The following is a 13449-nucleotide window of genomic DNA, read 5'->3' as shown; positions in this document are numbered from 1 at the left end:
AAATTATGTTTTTTTAACATAACTGATTTTTTCACACACGATTTATGCATTTTAATACAAACATTTATATCACATATTTATACCACTCTTAACCTCACCATGAACAATTATTTTCTCTTTAACTTATTCTCATGAAAACAAAATAAATACCACTGATATTTATCAGAGTATTACACTCTCCCCCCACCAAAGAAAAGCATGCCCTCATGACTTTGTACCTTGAAAACATAAACCATTATGGCACAACAGGTGAGTAAAACACACAACTAAGCAAAGATGGATGTACCTATCCACTTATAAAAACAAGAGACATATTTCACTGTAGTGGCGGCTACCACACTGGGATGACCTGGTTCATTATAAGTTAACCTCAAAGGAGCCCTCTTTAACCTCTGAGGTCTGGTCTTAATGTCAAAGTCAGGATTAGTCTCAGAGTTAAATCCAGTATCTTCTTCTTGCGAAATAAGGTCTGCATTCAGTGTTTTCTCTTTCCCTGCCTCCTCAGGATTCTCGCAAGTATCAGGTGATTCGGCTTCGGTGATCTCAACAGACTCAGATTCATTTACACTGTCCGTCTCAGGTTCCTCTACACATTCCTGTGTTACTCCCAGCCCAACTGTTTTTGGTTGTTCAGCTACGTCGCTTAAGGAAATACCCAAATCCAGACTGAATGGTTCCAGAGTATCACTATCCATGTTGCACCTGAGAGGTTCAACAGTCAGATCACACCAAAGGCCAAAATCCTCATCTTCGGAGTCAGTGTACTCTTTCTCATCTTTATCACTGGGTGTGACTCCTTCCCTTTCAGAGTCTTTATCTGCCGTTCTCTGCGATAGTGTCTTTTCCTTTCCAGGCTTGTCTGTGCATTCTTTCTGTTTCCTCCATCGCAAGACTCTCCTTGTAGGGGTGAGATCCGTATGGGATGCAGAGTCTAGACATATCCTCTCCCCAAGAGGCAGTAAGTGATTTCGATGGACGATCTTGATTGGTCCATCACCATCTTCAGGTTTCAACCGGAACACTGGTAGGTTCGGCATCTTGCTTTCCACAACATATGGTTTTGACGCCCAGCGATCGGCCAGTTTATGCTTCCCCTGTAACCCGAGGTTTCGTAGCAAGACTCTGTCTCCAGGTAACAACTGTGCGAACCAGATTCTTTTGTCATACCGCTGCTTATTGTTCTCATTCTGTTTGGCCGCGACGGACTCTGCTAGTTCATAGGCAGCCTTCAACTCCTTCCTCAGGTCAGAAACGTACTTGAGGTAAGTTTTCTGTGGTGTGCCATCACTAGAAGTCTCGAAACACAAATCCACAGGTAACCTAGCTTCACGCCCAAACATAAGGAAATAAGGAGAGAAACCTGTAGCTTCATTTGGAGTGCAATTATAAGCATGAACCAAATGAACGACGTGCTGACTCCATTTTTTCTTTCTGTTCGGTTCCAGGGTCCCCAACATGTCCAACAACGTCCTATTAAATCTCTCGGGTTGAGGGTCTCCTTGAGGATGATAGGGCGTCGTTCTTGACTTTTCAACTCCAAGCGAACTCAACACTTCATGAACAAGACGACTTTCAAAATCTCTGCCCTGATCACTGTGCATCCTCCGTGGCAGTCCGTAATGAACGAAATACTTCTCCAGCAACACCTTTGCAACCGTAGAGGCTCTCTGGTCTTTTGTTGGAAAAGCTTGAGCATAACGAGTGAAGTTTTCTCTCTGCATGAGTTTGATGTCGGATGCAGTAAGAGCACCCAGCACACTATTAAAACCACAGAGGACAAACCATTTCGGGAGAGGTCTCGTCGGTTGCCACCTGCTGACGTAGAGGCATTGAGACAGCATCTAGCGCAGCTAAAAACTGCTGGTGTTATTACAGAGTCACGCAGTCCTTATGCCTCACCCATTGTGGTCGTGAGAAAGAAGAATGGGAAAATAAGGATGTGTGTGGATTTTCGGACCCTAAACCGCCGCACCACTCCCGACCAATACACGGTGCCAAGAATTGAAGATGCTTTGGCATGTCTCAGTGGAAGCAAGTGGTTCAGTGTGCTTGACCTTCGGAGTGGATACTATCAAGTGCCCATGGCAGACTCAGACAAGGAAAAGACAGCTTTCATTTGCCCGGCTGGATTCTTCCAATTTGAAAGAATGCCACAGGGAGTGACAGGGGCTCCCGCTACATTTCAGCGGGTAATGGAACAAACTGTTGGAGACATGAACTTGCTTGAGGTGTTGGTCTATCTCGACGATCTCATTGTGTTTGGAGCCACGCTTGAGGAGCATGAGATCCGGTTGCTGAAGGTGCTTGACCGTCTAAAGGACTGAAGCTGTCACTGGATAAATGTCAGTTTTGTCAGGTTGTCAGCCACCCACCCCCAGAAGAGCCCCGGGCTAACCCCCTGTCACCAACCGAATTAATGGCCGGAAATCCGAGAAGGGGCGCCGGTCTCATCGGCTTGATGAAGGACGCCTTTCAGCCTCACCAGCAAGCTCTCCAGCCTCACCAGCCCGCAGTGGTTGACAAGAAAATGGTGGAAAAATGCTGGAAACTCATGGATAAGGTGGTGCATCTGTGCGAGAACCCCAAGGTGGCGTTGAAGAGCAATCTGCCCTACATCCCGGATCTTTTGCCGAATACCTACCAGCATTTACGCACCATTCTGTCCAGGTATGAGGGCAAAATAGAGATCCTCGGCGAGAACGAGTATTTCCGCGTGGTCATCGACAACTTGACGAACAAGACGAAGCAGACCATGAGTCTTTTTAAGGAGGCCAAGAAGAGGAAGTACGAGGAGAACTCCCAGCCCAGGCAAAACCTTACCAAGCTATCTCTGATCTTCAGTCACATGCTAGCGGAGTTAAAAGCCATCTTCCCCAATGGCCTATTTCAGGGCGACAACTTCAGGATTACCAAAGCTGATGCTGCTGAATTCTGGAGAAGGTCATTCGGGGACAAGACCATAGTGCCATGGAGGACATTTCGGCAGGCTCTTCATGAGTTTCACCCTATTAGCTCAGGTCTGGAGGCCATGGCGCTCAAATCCACTATCGACCTCACCTGTAACGACTACATCTCCGTCTTCGAGTTTGACATCTTTACAAGGCTCTTTCAGCCATGGTCATCTCTTCTAAGGAACTGGAACAGCCTGGCTGTTACACACCCTGGTTATATAGCCTTCTTAACCTATGATGAGATGAAGGCTCGACTGCACAGGTTCATCCGCATACCTGGCAGCTATATCTTCAGGCTGAGCTGCACTCGGCTGGGCCAGTGGGTAATTGGCTATGTGACAGATGATGGGAACATCCTGCAGACCATCCCGCATAACAAACCACTCTTCCAAGCACTCATTGATGGATACAGAGAGGGATTCTATCTTTTCCCAGATGGCCGTGTACGGAACCCAGACCTTACAGGGTTGTGTGAACCGTCTCCACAGGACCACATCAAAGTTACTCAGGAATCGGAGGGTCAGGGCTGCCCGTTTAGCCGATGTGAGATTAAAGGCACAGAGCCTATTGTAGTGGACCCCTTTCACCCGAAGGCCACTGGGGCTTCCTTTGCTGGTTTCCAGGGGTCGAGCAGAGCAGAAGCCGCAGGCAAGGAAGAGGAAAAGGATGATCGGCTGGAAGACCAGCAACTTGTCATGATCAGGCTGGCCTGCACCAAAGTGGAGCGCCCTCCGTCTCCAGTGTCTCAGCTGCCTCCGGTGCCTCTGCGACTGGACCTCTTACAGCAGAGGTCCTCCACCTCCCATAGTGCACTGAGTCAGGGAGCCACAGTCAAAATGGTAGCCACTCACAGGGACAAGCCTCTACCTCTGCCTCCAGCACTGAGAGAGCCTCCCCCTCCTCCCCCACCGGAGCGCCCCTCCCTGGTCGGCCAGGAATCCAGACTCGAAAGGAGACCCCTCCCCTCCACCCTGGACCAGCCAGCCTGGGCAGCAAACTACATGGTGCCACGCCCTGCAACGAAGGCCCCACCACAACAGGGCTATATGGCGCTGTCTTTAAGGGAAAAATATAGATCTTGGGTTGTTAGAAATACCGGCAGATCAACAAACATGCTCAGACCTTCCGGCAGTGAGGTGGGGGACAGAGAATCTGAGGACCCCCAGGATTACGAATCCATGTGTAACATCCAGGCCCAGGCCGGCTCGTCGGAGACGACGCAGAACTCTGAGCTACCATCCTCAGCATTCAGCTGTTCCGCAGGACAAAAAGGAGGAGGCCAGTGTGGAGGATGTTTACGAGTATGACTTTCCCAGACCAGTGGTCCCTCCTGCCCCCGCCAGAAGAGCCCTGTCAGATATCGGCGGCCCTTCTGCAGCCTTCAGCAATCTCAACATAGACTCTGCAGTAGATCCCAGTATGTTTGTAGCAGGCGGCGATCCCGGACGAGCCCCCAAAAATGTAACACTTTTACCACCGGCTCGTGTGACAAGACTCCCCCCTTATGCCCTCGGGTGCAGTCTTGACTCTACTTAAACATTCTGTGATAAAAGATACATCTCGAAAAATAAATATCAGTCTAAGGTTCATATGATTCTCGTGTCTACACAGACAAGCGGAGGCTAAGGAAATACACTTAACCGATTAAGGCTAATACATGTGAATACTCAAATGATAAGACACCATGCAATAAACCCAACACAGGATCTCAGGGTTAGAAAATGTATTAAACAATTGCAGGAAATTCACATCCAACCCTTTTTTTCTTCATGAAAAAAAACACATATACAAAACATACAATAAACCCCCGGGGGATAGATTTTAGTATTTTTTCCCTTAACCTGTCCAATGTTATTCTTTCCCCAGAGTGCACTCTTAGTTTATTTTTGTTGTTGGCGCGCTTTAGTTGGAGCTCTTAATAATAACAACAATACCTCCGAGTATCCGTGATGTCTCCACCTCCTCCGATGAATAACTCGCTCGTTGTGGTAGCAACCGTCTCCACTCGCGGCAGCGAGCAACGAATCTCCGGTTCCTTAGATAGCAGCAAATCATCCACGGTTAGCGACTCTCTCCCGAGACAACTCTCAAACTCCGTCTCTTCGCTCCGGCGGAATCTCCGTTAGCCAGGACCGTGGCGTTAGCCTAGCTCCAGCTAGCCAACGTAGCCAAACGTGCCTCGTGCTTAGCCAAGCACAAAAGATACGGGAAGCCCGGCTCAAACGCTCCGAATGATTACCGGGAAGTCCGCAGACGGGTGATATGTTGTTGCCGAACAACTTTGGTGACATAAGCAGTCCCGAAGTCCGTGCTTCGTCTATGCCATTTTAGTAATCCTCCTTTTTCTCCTCTCTTCCTCCCGAGTCTCTTTCCCCCGGAAGTCATCTGCAAGTCATGACCTCTCGTGACGTAGCATATAAGACAAGTTACACCTCCTCTCTTTTAACAGACATTCACATTCCATGAAATTATGTTTTTTTAACATAACTGATTTTTTCACACACGATTTATGCATTTTAATACAAACATTTATATCACATATTTATACCACTCTTAACCTCACCATGAACAATTATTTTCTCTTTAACTTATTCTCATGAAAACAAAATAAATACCACTGATATTTATCAGAGTATTACATATGCTACGACTTCTGTTTTCTCTGGGGCAAGAGCTAAGCTAGAGCCAATAAAAACAGAAACAGGTGGCTGGAAATATTGTCTGATACTGTCCCCTGGTGACAGTTCATAGCTACAACATGAAGTCATGGCTCAGTAACACTGCGTAGAAATAGAAAGCTTCATCTTAACTCTATACACTACAGCATAGCCTAAGCAATAATGAGCAGAACTAAGTTCAGCGTATTGGTGCAGCCCTCCACAACAGTCCTAGTGTCTCATGTGGCCCCTTTGGAGAATGAATTGCCCACCCATGGAAGCCTCAGCCTAGCATACACTTTCTCAGAAATGTAGCTTCATGCTACAGGGACACGTACCTCAGCAGATCTGATAGGTCTGTTTGGCAGCAATATACTGTGTTGGCACAGTAATACAGTTAACGATAAGATAATATCTCTATGAATCTAAAGTAATTGAGCTAAGAGTCGGCGCCACGTATAGCTCAATTCTGAAGTCATCGCTTCATCCTAGTTTTTAACTTCCAGTAAAAGTAACTGTTGTTCAAGATTTATTAGCTACAGTTCCAAGGGGGAATCACCATTTGATCCAAAAGTAATTAAGTGTATGAAGTCAGTAATTTAAAAAGATCTGAACATGATTTTCAAGCACATCTTGAACCCTGTCCCCTCATACATGAAACTGGCTCTATGATTACAGATTTTTGTCATAACAGAGAAAGAGTAAAAACTGCTACATATGATACTAAAGATATACCTGCTTTGACCCAATTGTTGTCCCGCCCTCTAACTTTAGCTCATCTACATGGGTTGCAAATTCAAATATAAAGCACTGTGTAATTGTATTCAAAAGAGAGATACCAGTGTAACACAAAAGAACAGAGAAACACCTGTTTTGTGCAATGACAGTGGCATAAAAATGGATTAGCAGCATCACCATGCCGAAATGTGAATACAACAACTGTGTGTTTGATATACACGTTCAGATATGTAAATAAGCGTGAAGTATACATATTGTTTAGTGATATCAAACAAGTAAATGGTTATATGTTTGTTAAAATAATCAGGGGTTTTAGGTCTGCTAGTTTTATTGCACATGCATGCATTTATGCTATATGTTTTGTATATGTTTACACTATAACACTATGTAATACAAAGAGAATCCAAATATTTAAGTTTAAAAAATCCCAAAAAATCACAAGTACCTTAATACTTTGTGACCTTTTCTCATCTATCTATGTGCTTTTCATTGAGCAGCACTCAGTTATTTGCACGTTGGAATCAAGTCCAAACACAGCCGTGAACACTAGAGGGCGAAATGTTGCCTGCTTTGTGTTTGGCAGCACATAACACTCTTTCACACACATGCACCCACCAAACCACCCACACTGGGAAAATGCTAAGAGGCTGATCCCCACATGATCATACCGCGGACTGATGCTGATTTTTTTTCTTTCTTTGATTTCCACATTAAGAGCCCGTGTTTTTCCACAAATAAATGTGATATCTCCAAACCTCTCCACACATACACACCAGACTCCCATATGTTCTACTTAGATTTTGATTCTTTCATGAATATGGATATTGCAGATGTAAGCCTTTCTGTAAACTCTTGGCTTATATTGTGTAAAGTATGGAAAAAAATTTCAGATCCTTCTCTTTCGTTAGGACTGCTCATGCCCTGCTCTTGCATCTGGAGCCTGCTGCCTGTGATTCTGTACATTTAGCTTCTAATTTTTGTACTATAAGTATACAAGGTATATCTTTAATAATGTAGTCTATGAGTAATATTGGAGCTGGAACACTACTCTTTCAGTATTCATCCAGAATGAAACAAGTCTCTGTTAAACTAGTTTGTCCACCCAGCTAAACAAAAGCACAGTCTCTTGCTTCTGATGATCTACTATTATGTCCTTGTTAACTTAACATGGGGCCATTTTGTATTATTTCAGCGTAAGAGTGCTAGTTTAGCTCTGGGTTTCAGTAGATACAACTAAGCTAACCTGTTTTCTCTGCAGCGTGCAGGCAGAATAGGGAAGAATGAGCGTAGCTTTTGGATGTTCCCCAGGAAACTTTGACCTTCAAACACTTCATTTCCTGAATTCTGATGATATTTGTTTTCCTTGTGCACTGATTTGTGCCTTCTCTGCAATCATTTACAGTGCACATTTATTTATGTAAAAGAAAAACACAAAAATCAGGTAACACAGTGGCATATTTTACTGTTTCGTCCTCCTTTCTTGTTTCCTTGGTCGAAGTATAAAAGTCAAAGTGTATTCAGATGGCTACTCTGTCTGATATCAGCCCATTTTTGTACATTTTGTTTAGGGAAAAGTTGCGAAACTTGTTTGCATTTCTCTTTTACTTAAAATCTGTTTGATCAGATTCACCAAATTTTTATATTTAGAAATATAAAGCTATCTGATGATTGGTGTATTATTTAACAATGACCACATATGACAGAGGTTAGTGTCCAAATGTCTCAAGACATCCCTCTTTTTTTCATATTGTGCTTCCAAGGAGTAATTTTTTTAAGTGGTGCTGCGCAACAGTTCTCAAGTCTTTCTGCAGAGCTTTAAAAGTTTCAGAACACTGTCTGCTTTAAGAGGAGAAAAGAGGGAGAGAGATGAGAGTCCACAGTGTCACCAGCTCCAGCACACTGCACTCTGCATACATGACTAATGGAAAATCTCAATTTTACTGCACACACACAAGACTCTCAGCTTCATAGGAAATACACAGTATCTGTGTTGGTGTTGCAGTTCAGTCAGTTGTTAATGTGGAGGCCCCAGTGCTTGTACTCAAACATTACATCAGCATCCTGTGTCAGGATAGACACGGGTCATAGAGCTGTCCTCTTCCTGTTGAAGTCAGTCATCGTTTCTGTTCTTATTCACACACATAACCAGATGATTCCTTTCAGGCCACTCCACAAATTACCTACTAATGCTCTGTATTCTTTCTTATGCTCATCACTAATACTTCCAAGCACTCCAACACTTTGTCATATTATCTCGTTAGTTGGCATGACCAGGCGTTGTACTGAAAGTCTGAGGTTTACAGGGTGAACAGGAATGGAGACAGTACAGACTCCTGCACTGCACATCAGACAGACCACCGTCCAGTCCAGAGTATACACACAAGTCCTGGAGGATGAAGGAATTACTACCACTGAGTGGCCCTCAGACGCCTGTCCTAAATCCAACAGAACACTCTGGAACAATATGTTTCGTAGTATCCAACCCCACCAGGTCGCACCTCAGACTGTCCAAGAGTTCAGTGATGCTGGTCCAGATCTGGGAGAGGATCCCCAGGACATCATCTATCGTCTCATTAGAAGCATGCCCTGACATTGTCACACATGCATACAAACACCTGGGGGACATACAATCTATTGAGTACCATTTTTAGCTGCTACTATAAAATTTTGGCAAAATGGATTAGCCTGCCACATCATTTTTTCTCTTTGATTTCAGCCCTTTATAGGCTGATCATTTTCTTTTCCATCAAACGATGTGGTATCCTTTCATTCATATCACATTACCCAGTACATATCAGTATAGATATGCAGAATAATTTTTTTTTCTTTATCCAGTTGCGATCTGGATGTGTTTTCAGAGCATTCTTTTAATTTTCTGAGCAGTGTACTTATACACTGGTGTGAGTTTTGCATTTACATTAGGAATAAGAGGCTCGATGAAATCGACAGCCTACGACAGCATAATGTTACTTTTCCTCACTTTTAGAACAACTTCCATGGCTTTTTAATGGCCCTGCTTCCTTCCTCACTGGGCAGGGTGAGGAATTTCAAAGTACCTGCCTTTGTTAGGTGTGCCATGTGACCCAGAGTGGAGACATGTAACTACATGTAGCTAGTATAGTGTTTGCAGTCTGGGAACCACCCATCTACATGCCACTTTTTTTTTTTTTTTAATTATCTAATCCTTTTAAAACCATCCTATCCACCTCATCACTGGTTCAGTGAATGGGACCAATTAAACCCATTTCCAAAAATAGAAATATGATTGCACACTTTTGCCGTTTTTGTTGCAGCAGTACATCATATTTCAGTTTCTATCAAGGAACTAATTTTCCCAAGGGGCCAGATGAGAAATAGGACTGCTGTGGAGGGCCTCAGCAATGAGCTCATACAGTAAGGAGGATAACATTAATATGAGCTGAACTGGGCTCTGTGTTTTGATGCAGCCCTCCACAACAGTCCCAGTTTCTCACGAGGCCCCTTGGGGAAATTAACTGCCCACGCCTGAGAAATGCGCTAGTTACAAAAATGTTATGACCTGATTGTGTCTCCTTTTCCTCAGCCCATGCTTTTCAGGGTGAACTGTTTGATGCTTACTCCGCCCACTTTTGCTATGTTAAAGATGCAAATTTGATGAAGTGGTTACACACCAACGGTGCTGAAACAACAAAAGGTTTTGCACAGAAAACTTATTTAGTCCTAGCTACTGCCATTTTTCTTCATCTAACGTACCACGAGGATACTTCCAGTTTCTACGAAAGTGTTACTGTGAACGTGATGTCCTAATAAATTGATGATTTAAGGCTTAGAAAGCCTTGCAGGTTTTGCCTCAGGTAATAATGACCTCTGTCTCATAATTAAACGATAGTAAGTCATAATTAGGAGAAAAGTCTCAGTCGAAAGTCTTTTCGTGTCTCCGTAGGCCGAGTAGTTGAAACAGGTAGGAGTGAGACCTCATCTTCTTCCTATCTGTGCGCGAGACCGCTGTCCCTGACGTCACGGGGTTCATTTATTCCGCTGGCTTCCTGCTGGGGCTCCACTCAGTCTTTCGTAGCGGTACTCGCTACTTTTCGCTTCCCGCCTCACTTCAACACTCTCTCCTAAGTTTTCACGCCGGGAGGAAAAGCGCCGACATTTCTGGTACGTACACGCTTCAAATCGCCTTGTGGAGACACGCGCGCGCCCCTGTCCGTGTATGCTCGTGCTCCTGTAACTGTAAGCGGGGTTTCAGAGCTTCAAGTGCCCGTGCGACAGGCTGTCAACGTGTAGGCAGAGATGCGACACAGAGAAGAGAGGGGTGGCTCGAGGCTTCTGTAGCGCAACTCCAACAAATTACGCAGATATGAGGACCAGCTGCGACTCTGCTGGCATTTCTCGCACATCGCGCACAAACGTGGCAGCCAGCCACCGCGAAACTCGTGCAGCATTTCTTGTGGGGTGGCCACTCTTCCTCGTTTTTACTACTTAAACGAGGAAGGGGGAACTACTTCAGCAGCACAGGAGACTCTTAATTTGTGGCGAGGCTCTAGCTGAGGCGCACACCTTCTAATTTCCTCGCAGATTCTGCTACTAATCACATTAAAGGCAGTCACAGCCAAACATTAGTCTGCGTGGTCGGTTTAATCGTCGCCTACTGTGCAAATGGAGAGTGAGTGGTGACCGTGATAATGATTTGAGGCAGCTGTGTGTAATGAGAATCACGGGCTTCACTGCTCACTCTACCTAATGGAGTCTGCCTTTTTTTATTCCCCCTCCTCTTTCACGCTTTTTCTAATTACACACACTGGCTTAGGTAAAATCTCAAAGAATTACTTCATCACGATGATTATGGTGACATGCTGACTGAAAGAAAATGGAATTGTTGCAATCATCAGAGGGTTTATTGAATTTTTTCCCCTCAGAGATATTTCTGAGGTCTCCTACAAATATAAACTTTCAGAAGAGGTTTGTCTCTCAATGATTAACACACACATGTGTAAAATGTTTATTAAGTGCTCTAGGATTTGGCTCTGTTCCCACTTGGTTGGCATACTTAGTTTGAAACTAAGTTAACCTGCAATACTAGTACATAGATGGCTGTGCTTTGTCAACAATTACAGGCAGGAAGTTGATTTTGACTGGAATAAGCACGTTGTTGGCATTTGCACCTGCAGGACTTTAAGTCAACGCATGCTTGTTGGCCTCCCCAGAGAGCGAGCAAGTGATTCATGATTCCCCCCCCCGGTAGTTGCACTACCTCTACGAACACATTCTTAAAAAACCTGCCTAGCAGCAACAAAATGGCAAGGCAAACCTCTTTATCGCAACATCTGTGTTCAGTATAAATCACTGAAAGTTGCAATTAAGCACATTTAGTAGAATCTTCATTTAAAAACGGGACCAGGATGGTGTCAGTTGGAGATATTGATGCTACTACACAATCAAAAAGTCAGATGGAAAAAACAAAATGGGTTTCTATCAGTTAAGCTTCATTCCGCATCTCTGCAGTCTCACCCTCTTGCAAGATAACTTGTGCAACATCATAAAATCAAGTATGTTTGTTAGCAAACAAACTTCTGCTAAATCTTTACTTGCCTTTGTTTTACTTCTCTTTTTCAAAAGGGGAAGCCAGCTATCCTCTTTCTTTTTTTTTTTTTTTTGTTTGTTTGTTTGTTTGTTTGTTTGTTTGTGGTTGCTCATTTGTTGGCTAGCTAAGGAAAAATGCACTGCCAAGGAGCACCAGAAATGTTGTCCATGTAATAAAACGATGTTAACCCCAGTTGTCCATCTTCAAGTGTAAAAACATGCAGTCAGAAATGCAAACACATAAACCAGTTAACTAATCGGAAGACTGGACGTTAAACTGGTGCTTTCAAGATGTTGTAAAGGGCTTTAAAAAATGTACGCACAGGATTAAAGTTGTCGTCACACTGGCCTGAGATATTGTTTTTATTTCAGTTGTCTTCTGCAAACACCAGGCTATGAATTGCATGTGTCCAGGTTTCGCTTAAGCCTGGAGACTCCGGGGAATGGGGGGGGGGGGTCCTCACCGAAGATGTTTTGCACATGAGATGTGTGTTTGTTTTGTTACTTTTTGCATCAGTTTATGATTCTGTCTTTAGTGTGGGGAAGTATCCTACTTAAATCTTAAGTCTTCACTCATTACTACTTTCAAGAAGAGGGAGCATCAGCTTTCAGGCCATTCAGAAACCCTCTGTTTTTAAGATTAGCTTTTTAACTTTCCTTTTTTGATAAAGATCATAGGGCTGGATCAGATGACCGTCCCTTAGATAAGTTGCAGAAGGCTTAGGCCTCTGGGGGCTTCCCATGATGCACTTTCTTTTCTTTAATTTGCATCTTTTTGCTCACAGTGTTTATACACCACACTGCATTTAATCATTAGTTATTATTCTCTGGCTCTCTTCTACAGTGTGACTTTTGTTCTGTCTTCCTCCCCTCACCACTAACCAGTCACAATAGATGCCCCACCCCACCCCCTGAGCCTGGTTCTGCTGGAGGTTTTTTCCTGTTAAAGGGGAATTCTTCCTTCCCCCTGTTGCCAAGTGCGTGCTCATAGGTGATCCTGTGATGGTTGGGGTTTTCTCTGTATTATTGTTGGAACTACCTTACAATATAAAGTGCCTTGAGGCAACTCTTGCTGTTATTTGGTGTTATATAAATGAATTCAATTGAATTAATTTAAATGTATTACTCTAAATTTTATTTAGCACATTCAAAAATGAGAGCTAACTGAAAGTACTTTCCGTTTGAAACAAATGTATTAACGTTTAAGTGTGTGAAACAAAATTGAACCGCAAAATCTACATAAAATGTGGTAAATAGAACAGTTACAGGGAAATCAAGTGCAACTGAAATGGAAAAAGAGAATCTCTAATCAGAATTAAATGAATAAATTACAAAGAAAATGTTAACATTACAAAAGGAGAACAAATATATGAAAAATTCCACAAATGGAGAATAAGAGAGAAAAGACACACAAAGGACTCTTTGGGTGATTACCTCAGTGACCTTTAGTCATAATACAAAGTTAACAGACTTGTAATATAAGTGCTATATAGTCTGATGCACAGAGAGCGTTGAAAACACAATTTTTAACTTTACCA

At 43.5% G+C, this 13449-nt stretch overlaps 1 protein-coding gene and 1 pseudogene across 2 annotated transcripts in view; both read left to right on the top strand.

Moving 5' to 3' along the window:
- Nucleotides 1-2321: 2321 nt before the first annotated feature.
- On the top strand, nucleotides 2322-4258 carry LOC147326611 (E3 ubiquitin-protein ligase CBL pseudogene; annotated as a pseudogene).
- Nucleotides 4259-10375: 6117 nt separating this feature from the next.
- far1 (fatty acyl CoA reductase 1) overlaps nucleotides 10376-13449 on the top strand; it is a 29322-nt gene continuing 26248 nt past the window's right edge. For both annotated transcript variants that reach the window (XM_086301940.1, XM_086301941.1), the window contains exon 1: nucleotides 10376-10486. The gene's annotated coding sequence lies outside the window, so the exon portion shown is untranslated. The remainder of the gene's footprint in view (nucleotides 10487-13449) is intronic.

The sequence above is a fragment of the Aulonocara sp. 'chitande type north' Nkhata Bay genome, linkage group LG7 (assembly GCF_057382095.1).
Source record: "Aulonocara sp. 'chitande type north' Nkhata Bay isolate Kocher_YH1m ecotype deep benthic linkage group LG7, A_spYH_male_GT1.1, whole genome shotgun sequence".
In the NCBI taxonomy this organism is placed as follows: Eukaryota; Metazoa; Chordata; class Actinopteri; order Cichliformes; family Cichlidae; genus Aulonocara; species Aulonocara sp. 'chitande type north' Nkhata Bay.
Note: the sequence above shows the minus strand (reverse complement) of the source record. Positions and strands in the feature narration are given on the sequence as shown.